Source organism: Schistocerca cancellata, chromosome 4, assembly GCF_023864275.1.
Source record: "Schistocerca cancellata isolate TAMUIC-IGC-003103 chromosome 4, iqSchCanc2.1, whole genome shotgun sequence".
In the NCBI taxonomy this organism is placed as follows: domain Eukaryota; kingdom Metazoa; phylum Arthropoda; class Insecta; order Orthoptera; family Acrididae; genus Schistocerca; species Schistocerca cancellata.
In genome coordinates, this window is record NC_064629.1 from 506284334 (window position 1) to 506300426 (window position 16093).

The following is a 16093-nucleotide window of genomic DNA, read 5'->3' on the forward strand; positions in this document are numbered from 1 at the left end:
TCGTATCTATCTTGGCCACAATAATACGTTCACTATGCTGTTTGTAGTAGCTTACCCGCATTCCTATTTTCCTATTCATTATTAAACCTACTCCTGCATTACCCCTATTTGACTTTGTGTTTATAACCCTGTAGTCACCTGACCAGAAGTCTTGTTCCTCCTGCCACCGAACTTCACTAATTCCCACTATATCTAACTTTAACCTATCCATTTCCCTTTTAAAATTTTCTAACCTGCCTGCCCTATTAAGGGATCTGACATTCCACGCTCCGATCCGTTAAGAGTAAATTAATCAAAACCAAAATCTGACGTGAATGTTCAGTAACAATTGATTCCAAGTAAATTTATTTATTTTCAAAGCTTACTCACATTTCCTTGCATTTACAAACTCTAGTGAGATGAGAATGAAGTCCACACCTCTGTAGTTTTCAGAGCGAAGTCCAAAATACTTTTTGTTTCTACTTTTATTTCTAGAGAACAAAATCTGTTTGTCTGAAACATTGTAACTAGATATAAAAGCTGTCGACATAAACTGATACAGTTTTCTGGCACTTAAAATCAAAGTTGCTATTCAGACCATACGGAACTTTCAGCCAAGCTTAGCTAATGAGTGTAAAGTTTTTGAATTGTTTTTGTTGCATGATACATTGCCAAAATTATGCCCATTGTCAAGAAACCATCTCCATTACTTGCAACTCTTTATGATCTACAGTTACAACAACTTTAAGAATTTGTTGATGAATCTGTAGTGCTCCCCATCCACAGACGCATGTGGCAGTTCCAAATGAGTCATCGTTATTGTTCCTGTAGTAGGACTGTCAATGTTAATAGATTCCTGTAATTTGTGAGTTACTCTTAGAAATTTCAGTGCGCTGAAATCACCGCTACTTTATTTCAGATTGCTTAGAATTTTTAAACAGTCTTATAATTTAGTTCAGATTCTACTTTAATCATCTTGTTTCTTTCAAATTTATAGCGGTAAAGAGGAAACTTTGCGAATACCTAAATATTCTTTACTGGTTTATCGAAGGTAGGCAGAACGAAAAGTTCCTTTAACATACGATTAACCTCTTATTTCTAATACACTTGAATACACGTTCGAAAGGTTTGCACTGTAAGTAAAAGAGTAATGATAGCAGTTTGTGTGATATAACAAACTGATTTCTTTTCAGCCGGTCATTATCAGAAATTAATGTGAGGATTATGAAGCTGCAGCTTAAAATGAATCCCAGCACTTTCAAAACAAAGTCCAACACTTCTTCATCTGATTCCTTAGCGTAAAAAAACTAAGTTTCTTTGAAATCATCAAATTCAGATGAAATCATGACATCCTGTACAATTGGTTTACCAAATGTAGGGTGATTTTCATCAAAACCCATTACAAAACAGTTACGAATGAAACTATTTCTTGAACATAAATTTTATCTACCAGTACGCAACATTCTCGCACTTAGTCTGTCGCAAGCTGATAGCAAATAACACAGTTCTACAAATTTCTACTCTGCAATTTTTTCTTAACCAGTTTAGGTGATTCTAATGTCTTTTTTAATATTCTGAGTTCAGAAATGCTAATGGTTTCTCTCTATCACATAAGGTTTTTTCACAGACTAATGATAAAGCTCCAGAAAGGTCATAGAATACACGTACGTTCAAAAACTTGCAGTGTTCTTTTCCAAGGAACCATTCAAGCACTCGAGTAAACAGATTTAGGGAAACCACGGAGAAAATAAACCAATATGGCTCGACAGGGATTCGAACTCTGTTCGTTTCATATTCAAGTCGGTGCTTTAACCAATTCTCGTTAACTCTCGATTCTGCTTCAAGTGGCAGTGAAGTGACACCGAGACCAGAAGGCGCAACCAGTGTCTAAATTGGTACGGAAACACAGAATTGACAAACATTTTAATATGCGCCCTTCCCATTACCTACCAGTTATTTTATACTACTTTGTTAGATTCATATATCTTTGTACCCAAAGTTACTAATACACGCAACAGCAATGACACTCAGGCTTAAGGAACTTTAGCCGGAAGAGTCAAGGAAAACGTCTCTACAGAAGAAACTCTCATAAAAGAACCCTAAAAAAAACCGTATATAAACCGCCAGTACAGTCATTACTATGGATTAGGAGGAATGATTACCAGGAAGCAGCTAGTGGCAGTATAACGGCTGAGTCATCGGGAGCAGTTAGTACAGAGTGCCGGCCTCTGTGACCGAGCGATTCTAGACGCTTCAGTCCGAAACCGCGCTGCTGCTACGGTCGCGGGTTCGAATCCTGCCTCCGGCATGGATGTGTGTTGTGTCCTTAGGTTAGTTAGGTTTAAGTAGCTCTATGTTCTAGGGGACTTATGACCTCAGATGTTAAGTCCCATAGTGCTCAGAGCCATTTGAACCATTTTTCTTAAGTAACTTTTTTTTAAAAATCTTTGTGTCGAAAGAATTACTTAGCTATAGAATGTGACAGTCAAGGAAAGGAAATATGTTGCCAAAGGGAATTTTCACTCTGCAGCGGAATGTGCGCTGATATGAAAGTTCCTGGCTGGTTGAAATTGTGCGTCTGACAGAAGCTCGCGCTTAGGACCTTTACCTTTTGCGGGCCCTACACTCGCCAGCAGCTTCGTCGGATCTCTCCCTAAATGAGAACGTTTGGTGCATTATAGACAGGTTCCTTCAAGCAGCTCTGGATTTTGACAATCCAACGCGCTAATTGGACAGAATTTGGCACGATAAAGCTCTGGAGGACACTCATCAACTCTATCAATCAATGCCAAGCTGAATAACTACTTGCATAAGGGCCAAAGGTAGAGCAACGCGTTATTGACTTGCCACAATTTATGAAACTCTTTCTCTTCAACAAATAATCCAATTTTTCTTAAGTTGTAATCATTTGTTCGTCTGTACATGCACATGACAGCCACCGATATCCGTCCCATTGTGATAATACCCTAGTGAAGTGACTCTTTTTTTTTTCTTACAATGTATTTGAAGTGTAAACTTTTCGACATCTCATAGGACTCAAATTTCACCTGTGGTCCAATGTGGTACACGCAAGATGAGGCTCCGGCACAGTTTGCAGCTGATGTAAGACGACAACTACCGAGCCAATACGGTCCATTATGGATAAGTCGAGAAACGACTGTTCCGTGCCTCCAAGATCACTTGACCTCAAACCTCTGTCTGGGGTCATCTCGACAGCGAAGTGTACAGCACTCTCGTTGATATTGTTGATAAACTGGAAGAGTAAATTTTTATTTACCAAAACGTTTTTGCTTCTATTGTCATATATTTTCTTTCATCCGTGTCAGTTTTCATTTTTAATATACACAAATATTCAGCAAGCTGTTGATATCTCCACTATAGTAAGTACTTTGTTCCACTATATTTCATTCATACCGTTTCCACCAAAAAATAGATTATGGGACAAATTTAGGTATATTTGTTTCCATATCTATCGTCCCTAATTCTGTTGGTTTAGCGTCATCCGCGAGATATACGATAGAGGCACTAAATTTATTTTATAGCCCTTCTCAAACGATGGGTCTTTAAATTTCTTCCAAATCATTTTGCAGAAAGTACGTCATCTCTCTTCCGTCAGTTACCAGGTACGATCCACTGTGGCACTGATTTTCTATAATACTCTCGTACTGGCTCAGTCACTTGTAAATATTACAAGCTGCTCTGGATTTTCATTATTTCCTTGATTTATCTCGACCAATGTTCCTCCACTCATAGAGCAATACTAAAAGTAATTCGTACAAGAAACGTTCCCAGTATTGTCCAAACAAATTCGAGCCATGTGATTACAACGCAACAAATACTTTTCTTATCTTCGGTTCCGTCATATCCTTTCGTAGTGTTATGCCGGGCTGCATGGTCGATTAACTCAGGCCAGGAAGGGACAATTACTGTTCATGTCTTATCGCAGATGTAGCTACAATGTCAACCGCCTGCTCTTACTCATACCCGGCAGCGGAACTGAGGCATTCCTCCCGAGTTACTGCGCAGCACGAATCGACGACCCGTCCAGCAGCATTTGTCACGAACCTAACGTCCGCCCTCACTTCCCTCATTGCGACAACATACAATTAACGGTGGCAATGCTTGCCTGCAACAGCAGTGCTGGATATGGTGAAAATCGGAAATGTTTCATAGACTGAGGAAGTTAATAAAAACTCTGGACGCGTGTGAGAAGGACTCACGCTCTGAGGGTTCCGTGCAAGCTTAATTACGTATACGGATAGTTAATCTATGGGTCTTGAAGGCTGAGTTGTGACATAAACGGTCGGGTCTTTGACTGCAGTGACTTCGAAGCTTATATTTTTTACACCGACAAAGGACCGTAGACCTTAGCATTTGACGACAATGTCAACTTGATACATTTACTCATTTCTGAGAAATATGGGTCTTAATAGACGGACAGACAGACAAACGTACAACTAACGGCAAAAATATATTTTAATGTGACAGATTAACAATTTTCGAATATTCACCTTCATTTTGACTGTGAAACTTCGCTTCCTGTCAAACGTCATACTTCTAGGTTAGTGGGAAGTATCCTATAAGTTTTGACGAGTGAGTTTTGGAGTATCAAAATACGTTGCATTAATGGGCGAATCTTCTGATTGCATTGACTTGGAACCTTAAGTGTTTTCCACCGCCAAAGGGCCCTAGATCTTAGTATTTAACAAACAACTCGATACCTCTACCCGTTCGTGAAAAAGGGGGTCTCAACAGGCGAACAGGCTGACAGCCGGACAACAAAGTGATCCTATAAGGGATCCGTTTTTATCGATTGAGTTAAGGAACCCTTAAAAACTCGAATTTTATGAGAAGTGAGATAAAATTTAAAAAACTGTGATAATTCCATGTTATTCTTTGTAGATAAATCCAATAATGGACATTTCTGACTACTGTTTTAGCCTTTGGCAGTGTGGCACTGTAAAAAAGGTTTAAACATCTGTCCTGTAACTGGCTTTAACGTTTCTGCAATAGGAGTAGAATCAAAATATGCACAGAGTAACAAATGTAAACGTAAATATCGAACTTAGTCACTAATGCTGTATTTCAGTAGTAATTAGTGAATTTTGTTTTATGGTCATTTGGCTGTGGTCAGAGGCTATAAAGTCTTTAGAGCTTGTGGTGATGTCTCCAACATTAGGATACGAAACACTGGGCACAGAAATAAGCACTGGACCGCGGCGTAATTCTCATAAAACAAAATTTACCGAAGACGCAAATACTGACCGTGAAAGCCTACAGTATATGATATAACTAGGTTTCAATTTACAGACAGTAAATCTGTAAGAAAGTCATTTCATTCGCGGCCAAGTGAGTTATTACTGGAAATATTTAATACAGTTTAACTTATGGCGCCGAGGAAGCTTGTCGCTCCATGAGACGTGCAACTTAACGTCTCGTCCGCTGGTCGTTTAGCAGGTACACTGAGTTGTGCGTTAAGGAGAATAAGCACTCGTTTGAATGCTTCACATAAATGAGTATTTCACCACCAGAACATCCATCTGAATACTACCAATAAAGTGCAGCATGATGCATCCATTCTTAACGTTTCTAGCTTCCTAACTAGAATTGATAGAAATCTGATTTAAACTTATTTGTGCTTATTTGGTTTAAATACATCTGCTACTTTGTAAACAAAAATAATATTCTGTTTAAAAATTATAACTTGTTACTGTAAGGCTCTGAAAAATAAATAAATAAACTATCTTCATAACTCCACAGAAAGCGTAGTGTTTCCGAAGTTTACCTATCTAAACACAGAGGGTGGACAAAAATATGGAAACAAGAAAAACACAACACATTACCACGCCTCATACGGTGTAGGAACCCCGTTGGCATTCAAAGCAGTGTCTAGTCGTCTCAGAATGGATAAATACAGGTCCTGTATTATTTTCAAGGTAATCTTATACTATACATCCTGTAAAATAGGATCAGTTTCAGGTAACGACGAAGGAGATGGATTGCGATCAAGTACCCTTCTCTCCAAAGTAGGCGACAAAGGCGCAATAATACTGAGACCTGGTGACTGTGATGGCCAGAGAAGAAGTGACAATTAATCATAGTGCTCACAAACCTAGTCCTGGACGATGGGAGCTGTGTAAACAGGAGCCCTGCGTCTTGGAACATAGTATCACCATTCAGGAACAAACACTGTACAATGAGAGGGACCTGATCAGCCAAATGGGTCACATAGTCCTTGGCACTAATGCGAACTTGCAGCGTAATGGAGCCCATCGAATACCACGACATAACGGCCCAAATCATCACCGACCCCTTCCCCTTGCCCTCCCCACCCCCACCCCCTCCCCATTTTTCACTCTTGGGACGTAAACTCGGCCAGAAGTTGGAAACAGTCTGAAACAGGACTGATCCGACCAAATGGCTTTCTTCCATTGCTCCATAGTTCAGGTTTTACGGCTTTGGGGCCACGTTTTCCCGTTAAGGGCATTTGCATCACTGATAAGCGGTTTTGTAATTCCAGCTCGCCCCTGCTTCCGGAGCACCTTTCTACATCTACTTCTACATTTATACTCCGCAAGCCACCCAACGGTGTGTGGCGGAGGGCACTTTACGTGCCATTGTCATTACCTCCCTTTCCTGTTCCAGTCGCGTATGGTTCGCGGGAAGAACGACTGTCTGAAAGCCTCCGTGCGCGCTCTAATCTCTCTAATTTTACATTCGTCATCTCCTCGGGAGGTATAAGTAAGGGGAAGCAATATATTCGATACCTCATCCAGAAACGCACCTTCTCGAAACCTGGCGAGCAAGCTACACCGCGATGCAAAGCGCCTCTCTTGCAGAGTCTGCCACTTGAGTTTGTTAAACATCTCCGTAACACTATCACGGTTATCAAATAACCCTGTGACGAAACGCGCCGCTCTTCTTTGGATCTTCTCTATCTCCTCCGTCAACCCGATCTGGTACGGATCCCACACTGATGCGCAATACTCAAGTATAGGTCGAACGAATCTTTTGTAAGCCACCTCTTTTGTTGATGGACTACATTTTCTAAGGACTCTCCCAATGAATCTCAACCTGGTACCCGCCTTACCAACAATTAATTTTATATGATCATTCCACTTCAAATCGTTCCGCACGCATTCTCCCAGATATTTTACAGAAGTAACTGCTACCAGTGTTTGTTCTGCTATCATATAATCATACAATAAAGGATCCTTCTTTCTATGTATTCGCATTACATTTGTCTATGTTAAGGGTCAGTTGCCACTCCCTGCACCAAGTTCCTATACGCTGCAGATCTTCCTGCATTTCGCTACAATTTTCTAATGCTCCAACTTCTCTGTATATTACAGCATCATCCGCGAAAAGCCGCATGGAACTTCCGACACTATCTACTAGGTCACTTATATATATTGTGAAAAGCAATGGTCCCATAACACTCCCCTGTGGCACGCCAGAAGTTACTTTAACGTCTGTAGACGTCTCTCCATTGATAACAACATGCTGTGTTCTGTTTGCTAAAAACTCTTCAATCCAGCCACACAGCTGGTCTGATATTCCGTAGGCTCTTACTTTGTTTATCAGGCGACAGTGCGGAACTGTATCGAACGCCATCCGGAAGTCAAGGAAAATAGCATCTACCTGGGAGCCTGTATCTAATATTTTCTGGGTCTCATGAACAAATAAAGCGAGTTGGGTCTCACAGGATCGCTGTTTCCGGAATCTATGTTGATTCCTACTTAGTAGATTCTGAGTTTCCAAAAACGACATGATACTCGAGCAAAAAACATGTTCTAAAATTCTACAACAGGTCGACGTCAGAGATATAGGCCTATAGTTTTGCGCATCTGCTCGACGACCCTTCTTGAAGACTGGGACTACTTGTGCTCTTTTCCAATCATTTGGAACCTTCCGTTCCTCTAGAGACTTGCGGTACACGGCTGTTAGAAGGGGGGCAAGTTCTTTCGCGTACTCTGTGTAGAATCGAATTGGTATCCCGTCAGGCCCAGTGGACTTTCCTCTGTTGATTGATTCCAGTTGCTTTTCTATTCCTTGGACACTTATTTCGATGTCAGCCATTTTTTCGTTTGTGCGAGGATTTAGAGAAGGAACCGCAGTGCGGTCTTGCTCTGTGAAACAGCTTTGGAAAAAGGTGTTTAGTATTTCAGCTTTACGCGTGTCATCTTCTGTTTCAATACCTTCATCGTCCCGGAGTGTCTGGATATGCTGTTTCGATCCACTTACTGATTTAACGTAAGACCAGAACTTCCTGGGATTTTCTGTCAAGTCGGTACACAGAATTTTACTTTCGAATTCACTGAACGCTTCACGCATAGCCCTCCTTACGCTAACTTTGACATCGTTTAGCTTCTGTTTGTCTGAGAGGTTATGGCTGCGTTTAAACTTGCAGTAAAGCTCTCCTTGCTTTCGCAGTTGTTTCCTAACTTTGTTGTTGTACCACGGTGGGTTTTTCCCGTCCCTCACAGTTCTACTCGGCACGTACCTGTCTAAAACGCATTTTACGATTGCCTTGAACTTTTTCCATAAACACTCAACATTGTCAGTGTCGGAACAGAAATGTTCGTTTTGATCTGTTAGGTAGTCTGAAATCTGCCTTCTATTACTCTTGCTAAACAGATAAACCTTCCTCCCTTTTTTATATTCCTATTTACTTCCATATTCAGGGATGCTGCGACGGCCTTATGATCACTGATTCCCTGTTCTGCGCTTACAGAGTCGAAAAGTTCGGGTCTGTTTGTTATCAGTAGGTCCAAGATGTTATCTCCGCGAGTCGGTTCTCTGTTTAATTGCTCGAGGTAATTTTCGGATAGTGCACTCAGTATGATGTCACTCGATGCTCTGTCCCTACCACCCGTCTTAAACATCTGAGTGTCCCAGTCTATATCTGGTAAATTTAAATCTCCACCTATGACTCATGCTGAGAAAATTTATGTGAAATGTATTCCAAATTTTCTTTCAGTTGTTCTGCCACTAATGCTGCTGAGTCGGGAGGTCGGTAAAAGGAGCCAATTATTAACCAAGCTCGGTTGTTGAGTGTAACCTCCACCCATAATAATTCACAGGAACTATCCACTTCTACTTCACTACAGGATAAACTACTACCAACAGCGACGAACACTCCACCACCGGTTGCATGCAATCTATCCTTTCTAAACACCGTCTGTACCTTTGTAAAAATTTCGGCAGAATTTATCTCTGGCTTCAGCCAGCTTTCTGTACCTATAACGATTTCAGCTTCGGTGCTTTCTATCAGCGCTTGAAGTTCCGGTACTTTACCAACGCAGCTTCGACAGTTTACAATTACAATACCGATTGCTGCTTGGTCCCTGCATGTCCTGACTTTGCCCCGCACCCATTGAGGCTGTTGCCCTTTCTGTACTTGCCCAAGGCCATCTAACCTAAAAAAACCGCCCAGCCCACGCCACACAACCCCTGCTACCCGTGTAGCCGCTTGTTGCGTGTAGTGGACTCCTGACCTATCCAGCGGAACCCGAAACCCCACCACCCTATGGCACAAGTCGAGGAGTCTGCAGCCCACACGGTCGCAGAACCGTCTCAACCTCTGATTCAGACCCTCCACTCGGCTCTGTACCAAAGGTCCGCAGTCAGTCCTGTCGACGATGCTGCAAATGGTGAGCTCTGCTTTCATCCCGCTAGCGAGACTGGCAGTCTTTACCAAATCAGATAGCCGCCGGAAGCCAGAGAGGATTTCCTCCGATCCATAGCGACACACATCATTGGTGCCGACATGAGCGACCACCTGCAGATGGGTGCACCCTGTACCCTTCATGGCATCCGGAAGGACCCTTTCCACATCTGGAATGACTCCCCCCGGTATGCACACGGAGTGCACTTTGGTTTTCTTCCCCTCCCTTGCTGCCATATCCCTAAGGGGCCCCATTACGCGCCTGACGTTGGAGCTCCCAACTACCAGTAAGCCCACCCTCTGCGACCGCCCGGATCTTGCAGACTGAGGGGCAACCTCTGGAACAGGACAAGCAGCCATGTCAGGCCGAAGATCAGTATCAGCCTGAGACAGAGCCTGAAACTGGTTCGTCAGACAAACTGGAGAGGCCTTCCGTTCAGCCCTCCGGAATGTCTTTCGCCCCCTGCCACACCTTGAGACGACCTCCCACTGTACCACAGGTGAGGGATCAGCCTCAATGCGGGCAGTATCCCGGGCAACCACAGTCGTAGTCCGATCGGGGGATGCGTGGGACGAGCTGGCCGTCTCCGACAAACCCCCATCCGGACCCCCACAGTGATGCCCGTTGGCAACAGCCTCAAGCTGTGTGACCGAAGCCAACACTGCCTGAAGCTGGGAGCGAAGGGATGCCAACTCAGCCTGCATCCGAGCACAGCAGTTTCAGTTCCTATCCATGCTAAAAACTGTTGTGCAAAGAACGTCTGAAGTAATCTACAGAGAGCGCAAACAAATCGACACAAAATTTAAACGGTTATTAAAATACAAGATTGCCTAGTAAATGCAGTAATGCTGCTACTTACGCACTGCTGACACACTGCTCGGCGGCGGAAGGAGACTATGCGATTTTACACTATTCGGGTACTAAAACGCGATGCTACAACTCTCAAATACTATAATACGCCCGAAATTTATGAATTAAACAATGGAAGTACCAAAAACACGCAAAGAAATTAAGAATTAAACTATGTAACAAATGAGTGAGCTAGGAGTATACGACTTGCTTTCATGTTGTTTTGGAGCTAACAGGGATCGCGAGTCCTGCAGAGACTTTTGCAGCTGTAGTCCTCTTATTTCTTATTTTTTGTCATAATCCTCCTCAATGAGCGTCCGTCACGATCACTCAATACATACTTTCGTCCGCGTTGAGATTTAGCGGATGATGTTTTTCCGCTCTCCCCGCGTGCGGTATACATCTTCAATACGGTGTCTCTTTAAACATCAAACACTTCGTCTACCTTACTAACAGAAGCACCCACGATAAGAGCAGCAAGATTTTGCCCACGTTCGAATGCACTGAGCTCCGACATAATGCACTCACAAGTACACAGGGTACTGTTCTGACTACTACGGGCACGTGCAGAGTACTGACGACATCACACAGGTGCAGTTATTGGTAAAAATAATACAGCGCAACCTGCTCACTTGCCTGACATCTGCTGTTATATACAGGTATGCATTTATCGTGATATTTCCGTATTTTTATGCACCTCCTGTGAATATTCCATTCACTTATTATTTTGTAAATGAAGCAGTAATATACCTTATTTGAAACATGCTGTACGTTGAATATGCTGCATTTTGCAGCCTGTAACTTAATTATCAGGTGGTGGTTGGGAAATTACGCCTCCAAAATAGCAAGTACACGTATTTTATGACCACAAAGAAGAAAAATAGTAGATTAATCACCTTATTCTTCCGTAAAATGGCTCTGAGAACTATGGGACTTAACTTATTAGGTCATCAGTTCCCTAGAACTCAGAACTACTTAAACCTAACTAACCTAAGAACATCACACACATCCATGCCCGTGGCAGGATTCGAATCTGCGACCGTAGCCGTCGCGCGGTTCCAGACTGTAGTGCCTAGAACCGCTCGGCCACCCCGGTCGGCTTATTCTTCCGTAGAACAAGCTTTTAATTTCACCTACTTTCACGGCATAATGAAGCCACAAGCCTTCAAACAAAATGAGTGGCTAATAGCCATGGGAAAGCACTTTGACACGAGAAAGTTGTCAAGTGTTGAAGCCTGAGGGATGCGTTTGTCTCCCCACAGAACTGATGCAAATAGGTTCACCGCACATTAAAATAGGGGGCGATTTGAACGGCAATTAACCATCGATTACCCAGTCTATGCCGAGACGACATGACATCCGTTTCTCAAACACTTGTGATGGTGCTGTGCCGCGTTACTGAAGATCCACCACAGAGGCTGTCGAACTCGAAAACTCGAATTCCTGTGTAGCCTTCGCTATCCTATGACCTGTACATCTCGTGGCCATTATCATCCGACGTACAAAGACGACTAACTCGAGACGTGCTGCAGTGTTCACTACACATCTGTCTATAGGGGAAACTGTATCCGTATACACAAGGAGATCCATTTTTTAAGTTTCGAGGGTAGTGCCTTTTGTGAATACTTTAGTAGGACCATCAGGATACTGAGCAAGGGATTGTCAGGAACTGCAGATGTGCTGTTTGTGGGCAGCGACACAATATGAGAAGGCGTTTTAGTGCGGAGATATTGTAACTATCAAAACTGAGGTACGGTTCATAGTTAGTGGGTTAGATATGAACTGAGATTTTTATGAAGCCATCAGAAAAATCGTCAACATCAAGGAAAGTGTCATACTTGGATGAAGAGGTCTAGTTGAAGCAAATACGAGAGATACACATAAATGATCTCACGGACTGTGTAAGCAGCAGTCTGCGGCAGTTTGCTGATGACGCTGTGATGTACGCGAAGGTGTCGTCGCTGAGTGACTGTAAGACGATACAAGACGACTTACACAAAATTTCTAGTTGGTGTGACGAAGAGCCGCTAACTCTATGTATAGAAAAAAGGAAGTTAATGCAGATGAGTACGAAAAACAAACCCGTAATGTTCGAATGCAGTATTATTAGTGTACTGCTCGACGCAGTCACGTCTAACAAATACCTAGGTGTAACATTGCAAATCGATATGAAATGGAACGAACACGTAATGGCGGTAGTAGGGAAGGCAAATGACTGATTTCAGTTTATTGGGAGAATTTTAGGAAAGTGCGGTTCATCTGTAAATAGGACCGCTTATAGAACACTAGTGCAAACCGTTCTTGAGTACTGCTCAAGTGTTGGAGATCTCCACCCGGTCGGATTAAAGCCGGCCAGAGTGACCGAGCGGTTCTAGGCGCTACAGTCTGGAACCGCGCGACCGGGTGACTGCTAACGCGCAGGCAAACCAACTGCATGCCGTCGGCTGCAGCGGCCTCGGGCATGGATGTGTGTGATGTCCTTAGGTTAGTTAGGTTTAAGTAGTTCTAAGTTCTAGGGGACTGATGACTCAGAAGTTAAGTCCCATAGTGCTCAGAACCATTTCCATTTCGGATTAAAGGAAGGACATAGAGGCGGGCAGCTACATTTCTTACTGATAGGTTCGATAAGCATGCAGGTATTACAGAGGTACATCATGAACTGAAATGGAAATCCACTGAGGCAAGACGACGTTCTTTTTGTGAAACGCTACTGAGAAAATTTAGAGAACCAGTGTCTGACGCTGACTGCAGAACGATTCGACTACCACCAACGTACATTTCGCGTAAGTACAACGAAGATAAGAAATTAAGGCTCCTGCGGAGGCATATAGATACGCGTTTTTCCCTCTCTCTATTTGCGACTGAAACGGAAAGCAAAGGACTAATAGTGGTACAAAGTAGACTCCGCCCTACACCATACGGTGGCTTGCGGATTATGTATGTAGATGTAGATTTAACAGGCCGCTCAGTTGTCGGTCCTATTCTCTCGTCATGCGCAACGTCTACGCCCAATATTCAGGCGTTATACAGCCCTTCCCGCACCTTTGGGTCACTCAGTTTACATTGTGCAAATAAATAAAATGTAAGTGTTACTTGAGACTCATTTTTAACATCAAACTTCACATAAAATCGACAGTCGCTGATCAAGTACCTGTAATGGCGAATCAACGTTTTCTTTATCAGTTTATTAGTGCACTACTTGAGATCCAGTCACGTACTTATACTTCAGGAGACACTCATCTTAAAATTAACATTTCTTAAATTTTTGTTTGTTGTTCTGAGGCGTCTATGCCGCTTCCCAAAATTGTGATACGTTTCGTTGAACGCCGTACAGCAGATCACGCTACCCCGGCACCTGCGCCATGCGTCCATTGTAACAGGTGGTCTAAAATTAACGTCTGCCTTTCCTGGGAAAAGAGATAGGACTGCAGAGCCACCGAGAACCCTTCCGCGTAGGCAGCTGCAGCCGACGGCATGCAGTTAGCTGCCTGCGCGTTAGCAGTCACGCGTTTCTTCCGGGAAGAAGCAGTGCTGGAGGAGACACGTTGAGGGGCGTTCTGAGCTTACTGACACTGACACTGTTACATACGTTTTATGGTATCGTTTGTATATTCGAAGTTCAAACGTATACATACAGGTAAAGAGAGTCGATCTTATTAATATTGCTTAACACTACCCTTAGAGCTGAAATACGTCAGGACATTATTGTTTATCATGTTGTAAATACCCAACGAGCGAAGTCTTCACGTACATGTCTAATACCATTTGCGCTCAAATAACGAGATCGAGCGACGTAACGCATTTGTTGGGAAAGTGGGCTACATTGGGAAGCACGAGATTTTAATTTCGTCCCTCGGTGGTATGGTCTTTTACCCACCCAAGAGAGGGCGAAATCACTTATGTGTGCAAATACCTTTCTTCCACCATAAATCTTCAGTTACCCTAGGTATCAAAGCCGGGTACACCATGTGTCTATAAATCATTTTGACTTTGGTCTGTGAGACTTCATATTTTAACAATTTGAGTACTGCATATGTTGAGCGGTGATGGGGAAACCAGCACGACATTTGGCTAGAAAATGGTGAAAACCACACCAAAAATCATAATTCTGTTTGCTTGCGTATCAGACTGACGGTCTGTATCTAAAGTACATTTATTCTCTACGAATCTCTGTAAAATGTTTGGCGGACAGTACATTTTTGTACCATGTATTACGGCTTTTTCCATTCCATTCACAGAAGTAAGATGGCTTCTGCGCCCCTGTACAAGACATTATTAGTTTAATTTTATCTGCACGAACTCTACAGAAGTTATACTAAGTGAAAACATTGTGCCAGCCGTTGTGACCGAGCGGTTCTAGGCGCTTCAGTCGCAGGTTTGAATCCTGCATCAGGCATGTATGTGTGTGATGTCCTTAGGTTAGTTGGGGACTGATGACCTCAGATGTTAAGTCCCATAGTGCTCAGAGCCATTTGAACCATTTTTTTGAAAACATTGTAGTTTCCTCCCAGAAAACCATTCCCTGCTTTTTTAAAACAGACTTCCGAAAGATATGCAGTGCATTTCTCCAAATGTGCGCCATTTTAACGCTTCATCATTACTGTTAGATTCCGTTACACGTGCAACAAGCTTGTGAGCATTCACGACACCTCTCTTCGTATGGGGTCGAAGTCCCTTGTTAGTCCATCTTGATATAGGCCACAAATATTTGGCGTCTATTCCAGTATTAAACGTATAAATATCTTGTAGACAAATTCAGTTTAACAGAATGTTACCAGTAAATCGAAGAATCGAAGCACGACATTTACTTTACCTGCACCAGAGCTTATCTGAAATTTCCAAGGGTTTTTTTTTTTTCTTTTTTGCCATGGGTGCTCTCAGTTGAGATACCTGAATTGCAGTATATTTTTGTGTTTCGTGACCCGGCAATGGAACTAGATCCAGGACGGACTCCCTACGTCGCTAGCTAGCGGCATACATTACTTCCTGTCAGCTTTTTACTGCCTGAAGGCGTATCGTCGGGCACGCACCCTTATCGCAGCAGAGCTGACGAGCGTCATGCGCTGCCGGTCTGTCTGGGTTTTGCTGATAATTATCTGGCGCATGCAATTTTTCTGGCAGTTGCCACGTAGTTTCTTCCGTCCCCGAATACAACAGATAACCTTTAGCTTTGCTACCAACATCTGACCGAAAATAAGAAAACACTGTCAACTATTAAATAACGCAAGCCTAGAAAATCAAAAACAAAGAATTTTCATTGTGGAAATGGAATTTTTACCAAACGTAGATAATACCGAGCCTAAAATCATTTAAGTATCATTATGACATTACCTCATTACTGGCATAAAGGAAAAATTGGTGATATCACCTAACAAGTCTTCGTTTAAACCAAAATATCAACTAAGAGCGTCAGTTGATAATATATTTCATGTAAGGCTGATTTACAATCGGTTGCTGTTGATCTGTAAAGGAATCTGATAATTCAGTTACTGAATCTAACAATTCTGGGCACTAAGTTTGAGATATCGGTCTGGTCAGCTGTGCTTAGTTTTTCTATTGTGAAAGGAATCCAACAGAGGTCTCTGTTGGATTCCTTT